Consider the following 22,201-nt stretch of genomic DNA (forward strand, 5'->3'; position numbering starts at 1 on the left):
TAAATTACAATTCAGGAAAGAGGATTGAGGATGAATAATGTAAATATAATTGAGAAGTTATTTAGAATGTTTAATAATTTGGATTTTGTAATTAATGTAATAACAAAAAAATATATATTTAAAACTTAATTTTAAATGTGGAACTCACTTTAAATAAAACTAAAAAAGAAAATGTTTTAGAACTTAAAGAATTTATTTAGAACTCAAATTTTTTATGGTTCCGTACCTTCTTTTATATTATATATATATATGATAACATAGTAAAAATATGTTTTTAAATTATTAATTAAGTGAAATAAATAAATTTTATTGTTATATTTTATTTTAAATATAATTATTTATAATATATATAAAAGTATGAGTTTAGAAATTTTTTTGAATTGACGAGAATATCCTTTATTTTTTTTATCATATTATAAAATTTACATTTAAAAATAATTATAATCTAATTTATAGTTAAAAAATTGTTGATTTAAAAATAAAGTTATTATAAAAAAATTCAATTATAATATTTAAATTGATAAATTAATATATTTTTAATTATATTCAATAATTAAAATAAAAAATATTATTTTAAGTTAGTTATTTCATAATATTAAAAAAATAATTAAATATTGAAAGCGAAACTAAAAGATAGTAAAAAAATAAGAATAATTGAAATACAAATATTAAAATTAATTTAAAATGTGGAAATTATATAAATGGAGATTGGTGCTGAGGAGAGGAGTTTGGGCGCCGCGAAAGTGGATTTGTCGGTAGCTTTCACACACTTTCTCATTAATCAATGGAACTCTTACAAATAATAAAGTGTTAAAAGAAAAAACAAGTAGAGGATATAATATTTTAGAAGATTTGACCCATTTCTTGCTAGTTTGCTATGATCCTTTTGTGAAGTGAGAAAATTGTTAGTTCAACAACATAAAGTTTCAACTTTCAAGCGGTCCAGTTTTAGGTTTGGGAGGGTCAAAGTATTCTTAAAAACAATGTGGAGAAGATTTCTTTACAAGAAAAATGTTAACATCACTGCAATACTAACACTTTTCTGTTGTTCAGATAAATATGATTAAGAATAAAAAAAATGATTTACACATAAATGAGGGTTAGTGCATTAAAAATTAATAGCTGAGTGCTTTGTATGATGTAGCTTAAAAAATAAAGAGGAAAATTATAAATGTTGAATTTCAATTTAGGGTTATTAGATAATTTTAATTGCATAAATGGCTCAAATCTATCTTCTTGTTGAAAGCTAGTTACACACATGCTGTCACCACTTGACAAACTTAGGGATAAAATATTCAGCTTGTCTGCAAATTATAATTATAAATCTATTCGAAACTCAACAGACACAAAATAACAGTGGTTTTGCTGAAGATCACAGAATCATCAAAAGAATTGATAATATGGTTTCTGTTCTTTCATTTCATCATGAAAACGTACAAAGATTATCCCAATTCTAATCAAAATTATTTCACTAACATCTCTTTCAAATGAATGAAAAAAATAAATAAATCCCCCTATTATCCTGGATGAAGAAGATTAAAGAGAGGGAAAAAAAATGGCAAGCTTAATCTAAACAATGGAGTATTTAATGTTAATGTCCAGGACCCCTTTTGCTTGGTCCGGAGGCTAATCTAAAACCCAAGCTTCTAAACGAATTACGACTATTGCTGGAATGGTTTGCTGCTGATAATGCACCAAATGATAATACCCCCATCCTTCCCCCTTGTTCTTCGCATCCTCCAACAACCATCGTTGTTGATCGAAGGGTTCGGCCATGGACAGCGATGACCAACTCTGTTGAAACCAACAATGCCAATACACCCATCATAAAAACAAGACGCTGCATTGATGCCGAGCTGTTCTTAGTCATCCTCAACATATGAAATATATGTATAAAACTTATTTGAGCTCTCACAATAAAGGCTTTTGCCAATTGTTTTAAATTGGGTTGTCGTTGGAATATTGCTATGGGTTTGCTAGCTATCGCTATATAATTATATATATAAGCGTCGAACTGGGTTGATGAGACGGTGATGAGGTTTGCGAAAGTGGGATCTTTAACAGGATTGATTGACTCAGCCTCATCCTATACAAGCATTGCTAAATACTATATTTTAGGCTTACTTTTTCATGGGTAGCTAAGGCAAATATTTACTTTAAGAGTAGCTTTTGTATTCTTTGAGTTGGGACTTCAAACATAAACTGATAAATATATGTATACAGATTTAATAATAATAATAAAATGATATTCACATATTTATATACCACCTCACTAATAAAATTTAAAAATATACGACGATATAAGTAAATCATAAATTTAATTTTATTACTTTTGATTATTTGATTTATTAGTAATATGTTATGGTGAGGTTCAACCCACACGTTTTTGGGAAGATGAGACGCGTGTGGTTACATCTGGTACGCGGTCTTTAGACTTCCTTGTAGGTTGACACATTATTAAATCCATATATGTATGGAAAGGGCGGAGAGTTTTGAATGCGTTCCTTTTCTTACTTTTGTGAAGGGAAAAAGTAGGGAGGTTCGTTGAACTGTCATTTTCCTTTAGTACAAGGACGGTACATACAAACATGAAAAGAAGTTTACAATACTAGTTTTTGACAAGTCTCCATTTCCATTTTAATGTATTTGTTTATTTAGCTACTCTCGAAATTAAAGCATACCCCAGTATATGTACTTCACCCAATTATCTCTTCTTTTAAATCAATATTCTTGATATAAGATGTGAGCAATTTACACAACTATTAATGGTGGTTCGGAGAATGTAAAGTTTATATAGATGAAAAACTTGATGTGGGTCTCCTACATTTTCATTGGGTCACTGCTACCGTCCAATTCACCAAATATACATTTTTATATTTAAATTAAAAATAAATTAAATTTGCAATATAGAGATAGAGATTGGACTAACTAATTTGAATTTCTAATAACTAACATTACACAAATCTAAAAAGAGATTACAACTAATCTAAATTAAATCTAAATAAAATAAATAAATGAAAACTCTAGCTTCAAACTAATTCCGTACAATAAATTTCCTCTTCTAATTGATAAGTTAATTATAGAGATCGAGGAACAACCTCAAACCTCCTAATTCTTTTTTATTAGTAGATTAAGTACGGAAATAACCCAACAACTAGCCCTTATCAAGCAAATAACCTTAAAAATATCTTCCACAATTTAATTCCTTGGCAACCTTATAAACTAAAAGAACCTGGTTCAAATCAACGGTTTTAACTGCACGAATCATTTAAACTTGATCGTTAATTCCCTTAATGGGCCCGATCACTCACTCAATTGGTCACATCAAATTGTTTTTCGATGGACTAAATATGACAATTATGAATCATACCAATTCACCAACGGTATGTCATTTAAAACTAAATCGAGAGATATCCTTTCTTGATTTAATGCTAAAACAATGTTGTGAGACGACTGAATTTATCTTTTAAATCAAAAAATTAATAAATACCAATATAAAAAATATTAAATGCAAATTTAAAATCTCACAATTTAAACACAGAATAAATTATCCGCCTGAAACTATCTCAAATCAACTACCAATAAATTGAAGGAGAATAAAATATAATAACAAAAGGATAAACTTTATGTAAAATAAAAACTAAAAATAAACAAAATAGTTTGATGGAGAATGTAGTATTCGCCTCCGTTATTAATCTAAACTACAACTTTATATAATAATAAAATAAAAACCTAAAAAAATGCATAGGAATGGCTGTGCGCCACTCTATTTTCTTTCTATTCACGCATATATACATATATAATAATAACTTAAAATTAATAAAACCCTAATATAAATAGACATGCTTAAAAATAAAAAAAATGTTTTAATAGAAATAATAACAAAATATTCTTCAAATTTTCGTCTTGTACATAACTTGAGTTTTCGTGTCAAATTTTTTATGCAATCCACGTATTCGCTCATTTCCAATACTTTAAATAATAATTATACCTACATAAATAATGATTAATTACATGTCAAATTAAGTAAAACTCATTTCCAAAATTAATTAAAATAAAAATAAACTTATGCCGATGAAGTGCATTATCAAATTTCCCCCACTTAGTTAATGTTTGCCCACAGGCATTATATGCATTCATCAATCCGACAATCCTTAATTCAATCAAACAAATAGATATTAGTAAAATTTAGATCCTACAATCATATTCGTCAAGCTAACATGTCAATTCGTAATTTGATTAAGTACACAATTTTTCGAATAATCTCATAATTAGACTCCATAATTATCAATTCATCCTAAATTATCAAGACACCAAAATTAACAAAAAGTTGCAACCATAAACAACCAGTTCTCTCATCTATTGTGCTCATTTTTTTCTTTCTCTTTTCTTTTTTTTCCTAATTAAAAAGTTTATCTAGAGTATCTCTAAATCCTTTTACGTGAAGAAGGATGAAATGTAATGATCCAGTTTCTAGTGGTGTTGAAAAATGCAGTTTTAGGACCTCTTTTTCGCAAACCGAGTTCGTGAATATTAAATAAAAATATTTATAGAGTTATTATATAGATTAATTGAAATTTGGATAGTCAATTCAACCGAAATTATGATTAATTAGGGCCTAGAGACTAAATTGTAAAATCCAATCACTATAGATTTTTAATTGGTAAATGGCTTGGAGACTTAAATTGAAATTAACCAAAGGTTCAAAACAACAATTAGACCATATTTAAGTGTATATTAGTGGACAGTAAGATGAAATGGGCATTAACTTAAACAAATTAAGATTTATTTGATTAAATTAAGGTTAATTAACTTAATTTAAAAATTAATCCCACTATATAAGTGGGGTTTGGGTGGGAAGAGAGATAAACTCATGTTCTTCAACCAAATAAAAGTAAAGAAGAAGAAGAAGAAGAAACGCCATTAAATGGTTTTCAAGCTTTTAGCTTCAATTTCAAGTAAGTCCCTAGCCATTTTTCTTTGATTTTTATAGATTTTTTTTTAATATTGGAAGCTTGATTAAGCTAAACCAAGGATCAATTTCATCAATTGGTGAAGTTTTGATGAGATGTCATTGTTGAGAATTGAATGTCTTAGGTGTTAAATGATACACATTAAGCTTAGATTAAGAAAAGAAATTAATTGTAAAGCTTAATTGTTTTTTTATTATAGAAATGGGCCGGAGGCTATGTAACACCCCTTACCCGTATCTGAGACCGGGACAAGGTACGAGGCATTACCATACACAAACGGGACACTTCCAAAAAATACAGGCTATAAAAATTTTATTTCAATTTAAAACCGATCAAACAAATCATATTATCCCCATTATGGACCTACGAGATCCAAAACATGCATTAAAAGCGATCCAGAACTAAACCGGTAACTTTAGGAAACTTTAAGAAATTTCTAGGTTTAAGCCTCACATGCCATTGTGGAGGCAATGCACACACTCGTGTGCATTGGGACACGCTCGTGTCCCTTATCCGTGTTGAATTATTGGAATTTATTTTACATTTCGAACCTACAGGGGTTTTCACACGGCCGAACACACGCTCGTGTCCCTGGCTCGTGTCCCTCACATGGCCTAGACACGCCCGTGTCCAAAAACTCAGACATTTTGTTTATGACATCATCATTGATCTAGAGGCACACGGACAAGGCACACGCCCGTGTGCTAGACCGTGTGCTCCACACGGTTGAGACACACGGCTGTGTCTCTGCCCATGTTTTTACTACCATGCAAACTATGTAACAGCCCGTTTTTTGGGGTTAATTGGAACAGTGGTTTCGGGACCACAATCCAAAGTCAATATATTTATTTTATTATTTTAATAAGGTCTACAGTATGATAGATTAATTACGTGAAAGTTTCGTAATGAAATTTTACTGTTTAAATGCTTATTTCGGCAAAAAGAACTAAATTGCGTAAAATGCAAAAGTTGCATTCTATTAGTTAAAGGAGTTATATAGCCTTGGCTTTATAATATAGTGGCCTTGAATGGTAAATAGTCCATTAGTAACATGAGTGGAAAATGATGGACAACCATTATGTGTTTTAATGTTTTAATATTAAGGTTAAATATGGTATTTGGTAAATGGTTAATAAATGATGTATTAAATAAAAACAAAAACGAATTTTGTCCATTCTATTTGCATTTGGCTGAATATTGAGAAATAAGAAAGCCATTTTTGGTGCTTATGGGTTCGGCACTTGCATGATTAATTTGGTAAGTGTTTTGACTCGGTTTTTGATGATTCTTACGTTTTTGTGATCGTTACTTTAAGTACTAGCTAGCCCGTACTTTCAATTTCAAAATTTTCATGATTTTGTAAGATTTCATTGATGAATATTCATGCTTTTTGATGATTGATGATGAAATATGGAAGTTAGAGGATAGTTTTACATATTTTACAAAGTGATTTTGAGTAAAAATGTAAATTATGGCTAATTTGTGAAATTATGAAATTTTGTGGTTAAAAGTACGAATAAATGAAAATTGAGGGATGCTATAAGCATGATAAATATTCGACTAGGCTTGGGTTGTGATAAATTTGAATGATTTTTTTTACGAGTCTAGAGACTAAATTGCAAAAAATATGAAATAATAGGGGTAAAAATGTAATTTTTCCAAAAATGTGTAAATTGTGTTAAATTGAATGAAATGTTGCTTAAATAAGTAAATTTTGATATTATTTAGATTGAGATAATCAAGAATTGGATCTAGAACAAGGGAAAACAAAGTATCGGACTAATCGATCCATTCCGTCGTTTTAACGATCGAGGTAAGTTCATATGTAATAAGCATTGTTAAATTTATGCTTTTAATGCTTTGATATTGTATAAATTGTATATACGTGATTCTTGTTATGTTCAATGACATATCGACTAAGAATGACACTTAGTGTGCAGTTTGAAATAGCTTTTGCTAAATGTGGCACTTGGTGTGCTATTTGTGATAACTTCGGCTATATATATGTGGTACTTAGTGTGCGAAATATTGAGAATGACACATGGTGTGCAAGATATTAAGTAAGGCACTTAGTGTGCGAGACAACGAAGATGCAACAACATTACGTGTATGTATGAAATGGTAAGGATCGGTACATGTATGTATGCAAAACTCATTAGAAATGATTTCGGTTTATGATGCATCTTTGTAACGAAGTAAATAAGTAAGTCATGCCTATGAGAATGATTTTTTGATGACCTTGTGATTTTGGGTCCATGCTTATGTTGTATAAATATGTATTTATACCATGATGGTTGAAATGATTTGTAAAGGCGTTATTAACTTTGTTATCATTATTTTACACTAAAACAATTTTGGACAGTTGCAGCAGCCTGAATTTGAAAATTCACCAAAAATAGTGGAAATTTAATTAATGGTTGAATAAGATATGAAAATAAAGCTTATTGAGTCTATTTTCATATAAAGGAAACGATGTAAGCAAAAAAAAATTTATATTATGAGATATTTGAATTTTTGTGAGATAAAGTTAGAATGATTTCGGAATCCCCTATTCTGATTTAGGAAAATCATTAAAAATTTTACAAGAATAATTATGGGTTATAATTTATAAAACTAAAATAATTAATGAGTCTATTTTCAAAAGAAACAAACAGGAACATCATTTGAATCTCGTATGAGGAGATAATTAATTTTTAGTAAAGAAAGGTCGAAGCTATCAAACAGCAGAATAGAGGTAACTTTGAAGAATAAACTGTATTTATTGGCTAATACATAAATTCTAAAAATTTTATGGTGAAAATATATATGAGTTTAGTTTTAAGGAAAAGTAACAGACCTTAATTTAGAAATCTTTAACTCAAGTTATAAATAATTTAGTGACTGTTACTCGAGTAAACAACTTGGCTGAATTATGTGCAATTATGATTGTGCTACCTTGAAAACATGTTGTTAGAATTTGGCAAAAGCATGTTAATAAGTTGCTTATTATTTTCATACGGACTTACTTAGCTATATAGCTTACTCCCCTTCCTTTCCCATCTCTTATAGGTTTATTTAGCTAGCTCGGGTTGGAGATCGCCGGAGATTCAATCACACTATCAAGCTACCATTTGGGGTATAAGTATTCAAGCACTTGAGTTTATGGCATGTATAGGGGCTTAGTCAATTGTGTATGTGTAATTTTATTTGGCCAAATGTATTGGCTTATGATGATATATTGATTCCTTTTGTATATATAGCCATGAGACGTGACTTATATTGACTATTTGGGTTGTAATGCCTAATTATATGTACTTACATATGCCAAAGGTCATGTGGTGTGATAATGTTGTTTAATATGGATGGGTGTGTGGTTATGGTTTAGGTGCTTGATAATTGGTTGATAACATAATTGGCATAAGTATGAAATAAGAGAATGGGTTAATGATAGTCATGGCATGAAAGTTTGATAAGTTTAAACTAAACAAAGTATGGTACCTTATGCATGAATAAATTGATATGAAATTGCCATGATCATGACTTGTTTGATAATTTTTAAATGCTCAATTATGCCATGAAAAGTGCCATTAAAGTTATGTTTGAGTATGTGCAAATGAGGGTGCCAAATGGCTTGGTAAATAGCCACTTTCTTGGCCACACGGGCAGAGACACGACCGTGTGTCTCAGCCGTGTGGAGGGCTCGGCCTAGTACCTAGGTGTGTGACTTAGCCGTGTGAATCTATTTTGTTGCTGATGTCATAAACAGAGAGTTACACGGGCTGAGGACATGGGCGTGTCCCGAGCCACATGAGAGTGTCCTGAGCCACATGAGCGTGTTTGACCACACGACCTACCCACATAGGCGTGTGACCCTGTTTCATGATGAAATTTTCTAAGTTTTCCCAAAAGTTTTCAAAGTTTCTGGTTTAGTCTCAAATCATCTCCAATGCGTGTTTAGGGCCTCGTAAGCCCGTTTAAGGGACGTTATACATATGTATGAATATTTTTAATTTGAATGAAATTTTATAGCCCGATTTTATGTGATTGTGTATGTTTAAGTCCGGTAATACCTCGTATATTGTCCTGACCTCGGATACGGGTAAGGGATCTTACATTTAGTGGTATCAGAACTATGGTTTAGTCAATTCTCAAACTAACCTAGCGTATGTGAGTTTAGCTATACATGCCATATTACTAATCGTGATAGTGTGATATCTCTTGGCTCTAACAAAATTATTTTGTTAAGACAGGGATGACTTCCAACCGAGCTATTTTTCGATATTACTGAAAATGATATTAAGATGATTGAAATGTGCCTATGATGTGTCAAAATTTGGAAAGGTATGAATAGAAGTTCATGATATGTATGTGTTAATATACGAAACGAAGTAACCATAAGTTGAGAAATGTGGAAACGTGGAATGAAATAAAAGTTTATGCTGTGATAAGTTTATCCATATGTGTTGGTATTTGTATGATGTTATGTGGCCAACCTATCTGATTAAGTGAATATGATAGGCTAATTAATTTACTCAAGTTGATGGAATGTGTATTTATGTTCGCTTATCGAATAATGTCTAATCAGTATGTTCCTATAGTTGACTCTTATGTTTAAATTGCGAAATTAAAGGTATTATAATGTTATGTTTTATGGTTTTGATATGAAATCATAAATAATATGATAATATGAAATTGAGTTGAAAAATCAAATTGAGTAGAACGTAGGAAATGAGTACGATTGTTCGATGATGAATTGACGAATAAGACCATGGTTGGACCATGGCAATACATGTGAGTACGTGTAAAACCATAACTAGGCTATGACATTGTAATAGCCTGTAAGACCATATTTGGGCTATGGCATTGTGATACATGTAAGACCATGTCTGGGACATGGCATCGATATGAAATTATGTGTAAGACTATATCTGAGATATGGCTTCGGTATGAGATTTCGTGTAAGACCGTGTCTAGGATGTGGCATCGATATGTGATTTTGTATAAGACCATGTTTGGGACATAGCATTGATGTGAGACTTCGTGTAAGACCATAGTTGGACTATGGCATTAAGTAAACGATGTACTCAGACCCGTGAGACACTCTCTAATTTGACAAATGTTGGTAAGTAAAATTGAAGTTAAATGTTGAAATTTAATTAGATACTGATATTAGGATCGAGTAAGTAAATTTACTGTTTGAAATTGTGGATGACAAAAACATTTATAAAATAAATCAGTATGTTAATTTGCTTGGAGTGAACTATGTGATTGTGATGATATTATATTGACGATGAATGTTGAGTCATATGTGTGTATTTATGAGAGTCAAGTTAGAGGCTTTACAACTCCCCCTCACAAGTGTTGCTTTTGTGATGAAAAATTTATGAGAATTATGTTGAATAAGTTCACAAGTATGAGATTAAAGAGTTCAATGGTGGGATAATTAGTAATGCAAACAGAGTAGAGTACAGAGTAACAAATGAACTCAGTTTTAGAAGAAATATAAGATTGTTTTAAAGATTATACAAATTATGTAATGTCATGGTTAAAGAAGAAAATTAGTCTCGGTTGTTCGACTCAATCGGGTATGAAGACTAGAGATATGCTTACTGAAATTTCTTCCAAAATGGTTTTCGTTAATGATTGGAATACTATGGCGTTCATGATAACAAAATTAGTCAGAGAAACGATGTGAGTTGTAAAGATGTCTGTGTATAACAGTTAAGATTGAATAAATTATGATGACTTCTTTTGGGTGTTCCATATATTCAGTTGTCCCCAGAGGTTTATATGATCGTTCTCTTTCTGATGAAATTCTTATCGTGTGAGAATATTAACTAACTATGATATTAGACAAAAGTACAGTTGGACTGGTTGGTTTATGATCGACATTTCTTTATACTCTTTTGAATTCTATTCTATTAAGTTGAAATAAGGATGATGGTAAAAATTTATGGAAAATAATGAAATTCTAGAATAGATAAGTATTGTTTTCTTTTGGGTTCTCTGAGAAAATCATCCGGATCTTTATTATTATTTTCTTATGAGTTATGTCCTCGAAATTCTGGTATGGTATCGTATCTTAGATCTTTGTATTTTGGATTTTTCCTATCACTCTTATTTCATAAATTATCAATCATGGTTTATCCTTAAAGTGTGTTCTTAGACTTGTGATAACAATGTCTATTATGATTGTATTTCCGAATTCGATAACAGGAATGTGATAATTCTAGTATCCAGATTTCTCTAATTTTGTGTAAGGAATTGACATTGGCAAAGATATAAATGATGGAAGCTCAGGCTTAAATTGTATGGTGGTTTTCCCTTCTCAAGTGAGTTTGACTAAGGTTAGTGAGTTCAATCAGGATATCTGTTTCCTAAAGCTAAAACAGTTGAAAAGATTTGTGATTAGCTCATTAAGAGAATTTTGAAGGATTGTGTGTTTGAGTTGTTTTGTCAGCATGAAGAAAAGAGTATTTTTATATGTTATTATTTGATAGTTGAAACCAACTCAGTTGTTTTGTCAGAGCAAGCTGGTCGGTTGAAATGTGATTTGAGTGTATGTAAAGTATCCTCAGGTATGATAACAAATTTTGTGCATTCGCGAGTATATAGATAGATAGTCTGAATGAAGAAATTATATTCTAGAAATTTTGATGCAGAGATGTGCCTATTAGACTATTCTAACCGAATGATGTTATTACGAGTTAAAGCGTTCTGATTGGTAAAGTTATCACATTTGTGAAAGTTTGAATGGTTTATTACATATGAATAAAGTTGGAAACAGTGGAAAGAATTACTAACCGAAGCTTTAATTCTGAGTTCAGTTTGAATTGAGGAAAGAATTTATGAATTTTAGTGATGTACTATTGAACAGATTCGATCAAGCTTTAATATGAGATTGTAAAGAAGTGGTTTTTACTTCCAGATGGTTAAAGTCATAATAAAAGAGAAATTTTAAAGACGGCCACTTTTATGTCTGTGTTGTGAATTCGATGATATCATGTGTTCAACAGAAAATGTCATATGCTTCCTGAATCCTAATGGGTTAAAGTATCTAATGTTACCGAAAAAGATCTGGAATTAAGACAGTGTCAATGATTTGAGATATTGAAAGACTCCAAGCAGTTATCCATTAATCGCTGAGAAAGTAGATATAGTTACAGATGCCGAATAGAAAGATCTTTGCTTATTTTTGTGAAAGTTGTTACTCGATTGATCTTATTTGATGATGGTCTGTTGTTAGCTAAATAAAAAGCTAAAGTGACGTTTTTTTTGCGAGTTTGAAAAACTTTGAAATGTGTTAACGAATTGCAAGCTAAACGGGTACAGTGTGAAACAACTTTCGATTCTGAATTTTAGAAGTTTTTGTATGAGGCTTAGTAGTAGCTTATCTATTCTTCTGAGAGTAACAAAGTGTACAATTATATGAAGTAAATGTTTTGGTGTATGGGTATGAAACCCGATATTTTTGATTCTGTGTTCAAATGTTGATTTATCAACAGGTTAGATCCAAAGATCAAGTGTATTCAGATCTAATATAGTCAGTGATGGTACGGATGTGATAAAGAGATGAAGTCACTATAGACTTCGTATTGGGGTTGTCATTATCACCAATAAAGGAGATGTTATTTGTATTGTGGTTGATTGTTTGGCCAAAAATCTGCATGATTATTTTAGTATATACAGAGTTCCTATTTGACAGATCAACTGAACTATTTGTTAAAGTTCAAAGGCTATAGGAAAAAGATATGCGAGGCTGAAACCGATTTGTGACCCTGAGAAATTAGTGAAAGTGATTCATAAGATTTGGAAGCAACTTTGTCTGGTAAGATTTTCGAGAACGAAAATCCCTAAAGGGGGGAGAGTTGTAACAACCCATTTTTGGGGTTAATCGAAACAGTGGTTTTGGGACTACAATTCAAAGTCAAAATATTTATTTTATTATTTTAATAAGTTCTACAGCATGATAGATTAATTACGTAAAAGTTTCTAAAGAAATTTTACTGTTTAAATGCTTAATTTGGTAAAAAGGACTAAATCGCGTAAAATGCAAAAGTTACATTCTATTAGTTAATGGAGTTATATAGCCTTGGCTTTATAATATAGTGGCCTTGAATGGTAAATAGTCCATTAGTAACATGAGTGGACAATGATGGACAACCATTATGTGTTTTAATGTTTTAATATTAAGGTTAAATATGGTATTTGGTAAATGGTTAATAAATGATGTATTAAATAAAAACAAAAAAGGATTTTGTCCATTCTATTTGCATTTGGACGAATATTGAGAAAAAAGAAAGCCATTTTTGGTGCTTAGGGTTTGGCACTTGCGTGATTAATTTGGTAAGTGTTTTGACTCGGTTTTTGATGATTCTTACGTTTTTGTGATCGTTACTTTAAGTACTAGCTAACCCATACCATTAATTTCAAAATTTTTCATGATTTTGTGAGATTTCATTGATTAATATTCATGCTTTTTGATGATTGATGATGAAATATGGAAGTTAGAAGATAGTTTTACATATTGTACAAAGTGATTTTGAGTAAAAATGCAAATTATGGCTAATTTGTGAAATTATGAAATTTTGTGGTTAAAAGTATGAATAAATGAAAATTGAGGGATGCTATAAGCATGATAAATATTCAGCTAGGCTTGGGTTGTGATAAACTTGAATGAATTTTGTTTTACGAGTCTAGGGACTAAATTGCAAAAATGTGAAATAATAGTGGTAAAAATGTAATTTTTCCAAAATGTGTAAATTGTGTTAAATTGAATGAAATGTTTCTTAAATAAGTAAATTTTGATATTATTTAGATTGAGATAATCGAGAATTAGATCTAGAACGGGGGAAAACAAAGTATCGGACTAATCGATCCGTTCCATCGTTTTAACGATCTAGGTAAGTTCATATGTAATAAGCATTGTTAAATTTATGCTTTTAATGCTTTGATATCGTATAAATTGTATATAAGTGATTCTTGTTATGTTTAACGACATATTGGCTAAGAATGGCACTTAGTGTGCGGTTTGAGATAGCTTTGGCTAAATGTGGCATTTGGTGTGCAATTTGTGATAGCTTCGGCTATATATATATATGTGTGTGGCACTTAGTGTGCGAAATATTGAGAATGGCACTTGGTATGTGAGATATTAAGTAAGGCACTTAGTGTGCGAGACATCGAAGATGCAACAGAATTACGTTTATGTATGAAATGGTAAGGATCGGTACAGGTATGTATGCAAAACTCATGAGAAATGATTTCGGTTTATGATTTCGTCATAAACAGAAAGGTACACGGGCTGAGGGCACGAGCGTGTCCTAAGTCACACGGGGGTGTGTGACCACACGGCCTACCCACACAGGCGTGAGACCCTGTTTCATAACGAAAATTTTTAACTTTTCCAAAAAGTTTTCAAAGTTTCTGGTTTAGTCTCGAATCATCTCCGATGTGTGTTCAGGGCCTCGTAAGCCCGTTTAATGGACGTTATACATATGTATGAATATTTTTTATTTGAATGAAATTTTATGGCCCGATTTTATGTGATTGTGTATGTTTAAGTCTGGTAATACCTCATATCTTGTCCCGGCCCCGGATACAGGTAAGGGGTGTTACAAACTAACCTAAAAACTCTAGGTACAAGGGACACACAGCTAAGCAACACGCCCAAAGAGGCTGGCTGTGTGTCTACCTGTGTGGACTATTTTATAGGATTTTTTTTCCAAGCCTTTGGTTACCCTCAAACATCCATTCACACTCACATGTTCCTTAATCAACTAACATGACATAAGTGTGCCCATAAAACCTTCTTGGCCAAGGTCATGCATGTTACTTCATATCTCATTTTATCTTATGATAATATTACCTTCTTTGTGTTAGGGTTACCATTTCAACCATCACATGTTTTGTACTTGGCTCATTTTATAACTCATTGCCAACTATGACCTAACCATCTTCAAGTGATTTGGCCACATTTCACACGTTCATTCATGATAAACCACATTTAACCATCACATGAAACATTTAGGCATAACCATGCACAAATACTAGGTTTACAACCTATATCAAAATGAGCCATATCTCATGGTCATAAACAAAATGAATAACTATATCATTCAAGCCCTTACATTGGCTAGCCAAATAACACATATAAGAAAAAAACCAAGTATCCTATACATGCCATTATAACAAAATAAAAGTTTCTATATACCAAAGCAAGACAAGTTGATAGTGTTGACAATGCTCCAATCGTCTTCCAATCTTCACGAGTCCACGAGCTCTGCAAGACAAAAGGAAAAGAGAGGGGGTAAGCATTTACATGCTTAGTAAGTTCGGATAACGGGAAGGAAAACTTACTGGTTATTTAGCATACATCCATAATGGATATTCATGCCAAACATACATAATATAATTTCCCTATCACATACACTCAACCTTCAAGTTAGTTTTGTACAAGTACATTATAGCATTGGACTTAGATTAGCTCATCATTTCAAGCATTTCTATTTTCGTTCCTCATTTTAATCCCATTGAGTTTATTAGAATCTCGATGGATATCCCATTTACCACCATTTCATGTAAGTGATCATTTCAAGTATGCACTCCCGTGAACCTCGGTTCTTATGGTGGGATTACTAGTCAAGGCTAAATCTTCCTTAACATAAACTCACAGAGCAATGTCAGGATTACCTGTCTAGGCTAAATCCCTTATAATGACATATACTTCTATGGGTTCGGATTTGAATTACCAGTCCAGGCTATATTCAGATCCTAAATCGAATTACCTTTCCGGGCTAAATCCACTACCACACATATTCTTCGGGAGGCTCGATCACTAAAGGAACACTCGTCCGTGCTAGATCCTTTTACCGTCAATTCATTTCGAGAAATCCATTAGACATCCTTTTTATTCAACCGGGACATTTATCAACACAATATTTATCAAACCTTGTTTCACAACAATTTCCAATATTATACTGCATACATGAATATACATTTTAAGTATATTAAAAGTCTACTTCGAGTTACACGAACTTACTTGGTAATTACTTTGGGTTAGTATTTTTGTTATTTTGAAATCTTTTATTTTCCACGGTTGACCTCCGGAATTAGTTCCTCAGGGTCTATATCAGTAAAAATAAATTATTAATACCTCACATTGTTCATTTTCGGCTTAAGACTCACCCCCGAGCAAAATGACCAATTTGCCCCTAACCTTTCACACTTTCTACAATTTAGTCCTAAAGCTCGTATAATGAAATGCATGAAATTTCTAAGTTACTTAGGCCTAGCTGAATATTTTTTTTGCTTATAACAGCCCACATTTTCTTTCATTTCAAATTTTTCTACCCATTTTCACAACTTTTACAAAATGGTCTCTTAAGTCATTTCCATGAAAAACTACTTAGTAAAAGTTGTTTACTATCCTTTAAACTCTCATATTCCTCCAAAATCATCAAAACACAAGCATCTCATGCATGGGTAAATTTATAAACATGAACTCTAGCTTGAAATTGGGTAGAAATAGAGAGAGCATGTTACGAGGATCTAAAAAATACGAAGAACATTAAAAACGAGGCTAGAGAGCACTTACTATTAAGCTTGAAAATGTTGAAAACCGTAGCTATGGAGACCTTTTAATTTTCAACAGCCATGGAGAAGAAATGGTTGAATTTTGCTTCCTTTTTCCATTTTTATTAATTTTATTACCAAATTACCAAAATGCCTTTCCTTAATAACCTTTCAAAATTTTCCATGCATGCCCATTCTTGTCCATAAATTTAGAAATTAGGCAAATTGCTATTTAACACCTCCTAATTAATAATCCATAGCAATTTCATACTAATTTCTTCTAGAACCCATGTTTTGCAATTTATTCGATTTGGTCCTTAATTTCCAATTGGACACCTTATACTTAAAATTTCTTCATGAAACTTTAACACATGCTTATTTTCATATTGTAGACCTCATAATAAGTCAGATTTGTGGTCCCGAAATCACTATTCTGACTAGGCCCAATTTTGGGATGTTACATTTCTCCCCCCTTAGGGACTTTCGTCCTCGAAAGTCTTACCAGTAAACAGGTTCGAATATTGACTTCTCATGGCTTCTTCAGATTCCCATGTCGCTTCTTGCACTCCATGTCTATGCCATAAAACTTTCATCAAGGCTACATTCTTGTTCCTCAACTGTTTGACTTCTCAAGCCAAAATCTTAACCGGCTCTTCACCATATGTCATATCCGGTCTAATCTCATCTTCAGTCGGTGAAATCACACGAGAGGGGTCCAATCTATATCTACGTAACATAGACACATAGAATACATTGTGAATCTTTTCTAATTCGGATGGCAATGCTAAGCGGTAGGCTAATGGTCCAACTTTCTCAGTAATCTCGTATGGTCCAATAAACTTTAGACTCAGCTTGCCTTTTCGACCAAATCTCAAGACCTTTTTCCATGAAGATACTTTTAAGAACATTTTATCCCTAACTTGAAATTCAAACTCCTTTCTTTTCAAATCATCATATGACTTTTGCCTATCCAATGTCACTTTCAAACAACCACGTATCACTTTACCCTTTTCTTCAGTCTCCTTGATCAAATCAACTCCATGAATCTGGTGTTCTTTAAGTTCTGTACAGTACAATGGTGTCCGGCACTTTCGGCCATAAAATGCCTCATTAGGTGCCATTTTTAAACTCTTCTAGAAATTGTTGTTGTCAGCGAATTCCACCAATGGCAAGTATTTTTTCCAACTACCCTGAAATTCTAGAACACAGCACCGTAACATGTCCTTAAGAGTCTGAATCATTTTCTCTGACTAACCATCAGTCTGTGGGTGGATCATACTAAAACTCAACTTTGTACCCAAGGCTTCTTGTAGTTTCTTCCAAAATCTCGAAGTGAATCTTGGGTCCCTGTCTAAGATAATTGACAACGGTACCCCGTGTAATCTTACAATCTCGGATATGTATAAGTCGGCCAATCTATCAAGAGAGTAATCTGTTCGCACCAGAATAAAGTGAGCCGATTTCGTTAGTTTATCAACTATAACCCAAATAGCATATTTCTTTTTCGGGGTCAACGGCAATCCAGTCACAAAATCCATGGTAATTCTATCTCATTTCCATTTGGGGACCATCACAGGCTGTAACAAACCTGAAGGTACTTGGTGTTCAGCTTTAACCTATTGACATATCAAGCATTTCGATATAAATTTAGAGATATCTCTTTTCATATCATTCCACTAGTACATTATTTTTAAATCATTATACATCTTGGTACTTCCCGGATGAATAGACAAATGACTATCATGTGCTTCTTGCAAAATCTTCTGGATAAGTTCATCATCTTTAGGTACGCAAACCCTATCTCTGAACATCAAGCAACCATCGAAACTAATCTGAAAATCTGATTTAACACTCGACTCACATTGTGCTCTCTTGACTTACAAGTCACTATTATTGATCTAAGCTATGCAAATTTCTTGTAAGAATGTTGGTCTAGCTCTTAACTCTGCCAAAATCGAACCATCATCGAACAACACCAATCGTGTGTTCATAGCCCTCAATGCAAACAAGGACTTCCCACTCAAAGCATTAGCGACCACATTCGCCTTTCCCGGGTGATAATCAATTATAAGCTCATAATCTTTAATCAACTCTAACCATCTTCATTGTCTCAGATTCAATTCCTTTTGAGTCATCAAATACTTCAAACTCTTGTGATCTGTGAATACATGACAAGCTTCACCATACAAATGGTGTCTCCAAATCTTTAAGGCAAAAATAATGGCAGCTAGTTCCAAGTCGTGTTGGATAATTTTTCTCGTGTAGCTTCAGTTTCCTCAAAGCATAGGCTATTACTTTGCCCTTTTGCATAAGCACGCAACCCAGTCCATTCAAGGACGCATCACTGTAAACCAAAAATTCCTTTCCCGGCTCGGGTTGTACTAAAATTGAAGCTTCGGTTAGCAACGTCTTCAATTTCTTGAAACTCTGCTGACACTTCTTTGACCATTCAAACTTAACATCTTTTTGCAGCAACCTTGTCAAAGGAGTTGCAATCATCAAAAATCCTTTTTACAAAGTGTCGATAGTAACCAGCTAATCCTAAAAAGCTTCTAACCTCAGTTACGTTCTTCGGCGGCTTCCACTCGACAATAACTTTTTCACGAATAATACGGGAGCACCCCAAGGCGGAAAGCTTGGTCTTGCGAAACCCTTATCTGTCAGTTCTTGCAACTGTGCTTTTAACCCTTTCAACTCGATTGGTGCCATCCTATACCGGGAAATAGAAATAGGTGTTGTTCCTGGCACTAGCTCAATACCAAACTCTACTTCCCTAATAGGAGGCAAACCAGGCAACTCTTCCGGAAACACATTCGGATATTCACGCACTATTGGTACTGGTTCAATCTTCAACTCCGATTCTTTAATATTCAGTACAAAAGCAAGGTAGGCTTCATACCCTTTTCTCATATACTTTTGAACCCTCATTGAGGTAATCACAACTGGCGGTGTATTCAACTCACTTGAATCAACTTAGAGAATTTCACGATCTGAACATTTTAATTCAATATACTTGCTACCACAATTTACTATCACATCATGAATGACCAATCAATCCATGCCAAGTATTACATCAAATTCATCGAAAGGCAAAAATATAAGGTTAGGCAGAAAACAATGACCTTGAATTGTCAAAGGACAATTCTTACAAACTTTATCTACTAACACAAACTTGCCTAAAGGGTTTGACACGTTGATTACAAATTCTATGGGTTCCACAGACATATACATGCTAGACACCAATTTCATGGAAATGTATGAATGAGTTGATCTCAGGTCAATTAAGGCAATGACATGAGTATCATAAATAGAAAATATACTCGTAATGACATCAGGAGCTGAGGCCTCTTCTCTAGCTCATATGGCATAGATTCTCGCTGGAGCTCGAGCCTCGAATTTTACAGTAGTATCCTTGGCCACAATTCTGCTGCCACTTGCACTTCCAGGATGTCGTAGAGGTCTACCTTGGAAAATAGGAGCATTCAACTTCGGAGCTAATTCAACCTCTTTATCAACTCGCTCTGAAAAATCTATAAGGAAGTGGTCAAGAGAACCACATCTATAGCATGCTCCGCTCCTCATTCGGCATTCTTAGAAATGAAACTTGTTGCAACTTTTACATCTCGGCTTTTGATCATCTACACTTCCCACACTAGTCACCATAGGGGAAGAAGACTTCGGGTTGTGACACTTAGAACTTCTTGTCCTACCTGAATATCCCACCGATGCAGTGGAGTGTTCTTGTTGACCTCTCGATTTCTTCGTAAGGAATGAATGCATCTTACCATTGGATATTTTACTTGAAACTCGAGCTTCTCTCTTTGCTTGTCTTCTTTCATTATTAAGCTCTTCGGCCTTTTTGGCCCGATTAGCTAATGTAGCAAATTTTTGTATCTCGAGGATCCCGATTAACAACTTAATTTCTTTATCCAGACCTTCCTCGAAGTGTTTGCACATTTTTGCCTCTGTTTGAACCTATTTATTTGCATACTGATTTAGCCTTACGAATTCTCTTTCGTATTCTAACACGGTTCTATTTCCTTGTTTGAGTTTCAGGAACTCCTTTCGCTTCTGATCTAAGAACCTCTGGCTGATTTACTTCTTTTTAAACTTAGCTTGGAAAAATTCCCACGTAATACTCTCCCTCGGTGCTATACAGTCTTCCACCAGTGGTATACAGTGTCCTTCAATAGCGACACTGCACATTTCAAACTCTCCTCAGGAGTACACGACAATTCATCGAGAACCTGCATGGTATTCTTAAGCCAAAATTTAGCACGTTCCGAATCATCATCAATCGTGGCTCTAAACTCTTCGACTCCATATTTCCTAAGCTTATCCACTGGAGCCTTACCAATTCTCACTGGTGCCATACCTTGTGGCACTTCCTCTTCCAACCGAGTAGGGGGTGGAGGAGGTCATGGTATATTGGGGCAATTTCTTAGGTAATCCCTAAACTACTCATCCATTATCTCGAAAAAGGCAGCCTTCGCCTCTTCCAGGCCCTCAGACATAGGCCTTCTACTATTACTAGAAGTAGCTCATTGTACGGAAGCTGGAGGATGGCTTTCGGCTCCCTTAGACTTATCTTGGGCTTGATCAGAAGACATTTACTATATCCAAATACAATTAAAAGGGTTAGGAGATGTCACACTATCATAACTTGTATAATGGCATGTATAGCTAGACTCATCACATGCTACGTTAGTCCGAGAATCGACTAAATCGTAGCTCTGATACCACTGAATGTAACACCTCTTACCCATATCCGACACTGGGACATGGTACGAGGCACCAAACACAAACGGGACACTTCCAGAAAATACGGGCTATAAAAATTTCATTTCAATTTAAACCGATCAAACAAAATCATATTGTCCTCATTATGGATCTATGAGGTCCAAAACATACATTAAAAGTGATCGAGAAATAAACGAGAACTTTAGAAAACTTTAAGAAATTTCTAGGTTTAAGCCTCACACGCCCGTCTGCATTGGGACACGCCCGTTTCCCTTACCTGTGTTGAATTATTGGAATTTATTTTATATTTCGAACCTACAGGGGCTTTCACACGGCCAGACACACGATCGTGTCCTTATCCCGTGTCCCTCACATGGCCTAGACACACCCGTGTCCCTCACATGGCCTAGACACACCCTTGTCATAGTCTATGTCCAAACATTCTATTTATGATGTCATCATTCATCTAGGGGCACATGGCCAAGGCACACGCTCGTGTGCTAGGCCGTGTGCTCCACACGGTTGAGACACATTGCCGTGTCTCTGCCCGTGTGTTTACTACCATGCAAACTGACCTAAAAAACTCTAGGTACAGGGGACACACGGCTGAGTGAAACACCCAAATATTTTATAGGCTATTTTTTTTCCAAGCCTTTGGTCACCCTCAAACATCCATTCACACTCACATGTTCCTTAATCAACTAACATGACATAAGTGTGCCCTTAAAACCTTCTTGGCCAAGGTCATGCATGTTGCTACATATCTCATTTTATCTTATCATAATATTACCCTCTTTGTGTTAGGGTTACCATTTCAACCATCACATGTTTTGTACTTGGCTCATTTTATAACTCATTGCCAACTATGACCTAACCATCCCCAAGTGATTTGGCCATATTTCACATGTCCATTCATGATAAACCACATTTAACCA

Source organism: Gossypium hirsutum, chromosome A01 (assembly GCF_007990345.1).
Source record: "Gossypium hirsutum isolate 1008001.06 chromosome A01, Gossypium_hirsutum_v2.1, whole genome shotgun sequence".
Classification (NCBI taxonomy): Eukaryota; Viridiplantae; Streptophyta; class Magnoliopsida; order Malvales; family Malvaceae; genus Gossypium; species Gossypium hirsutum.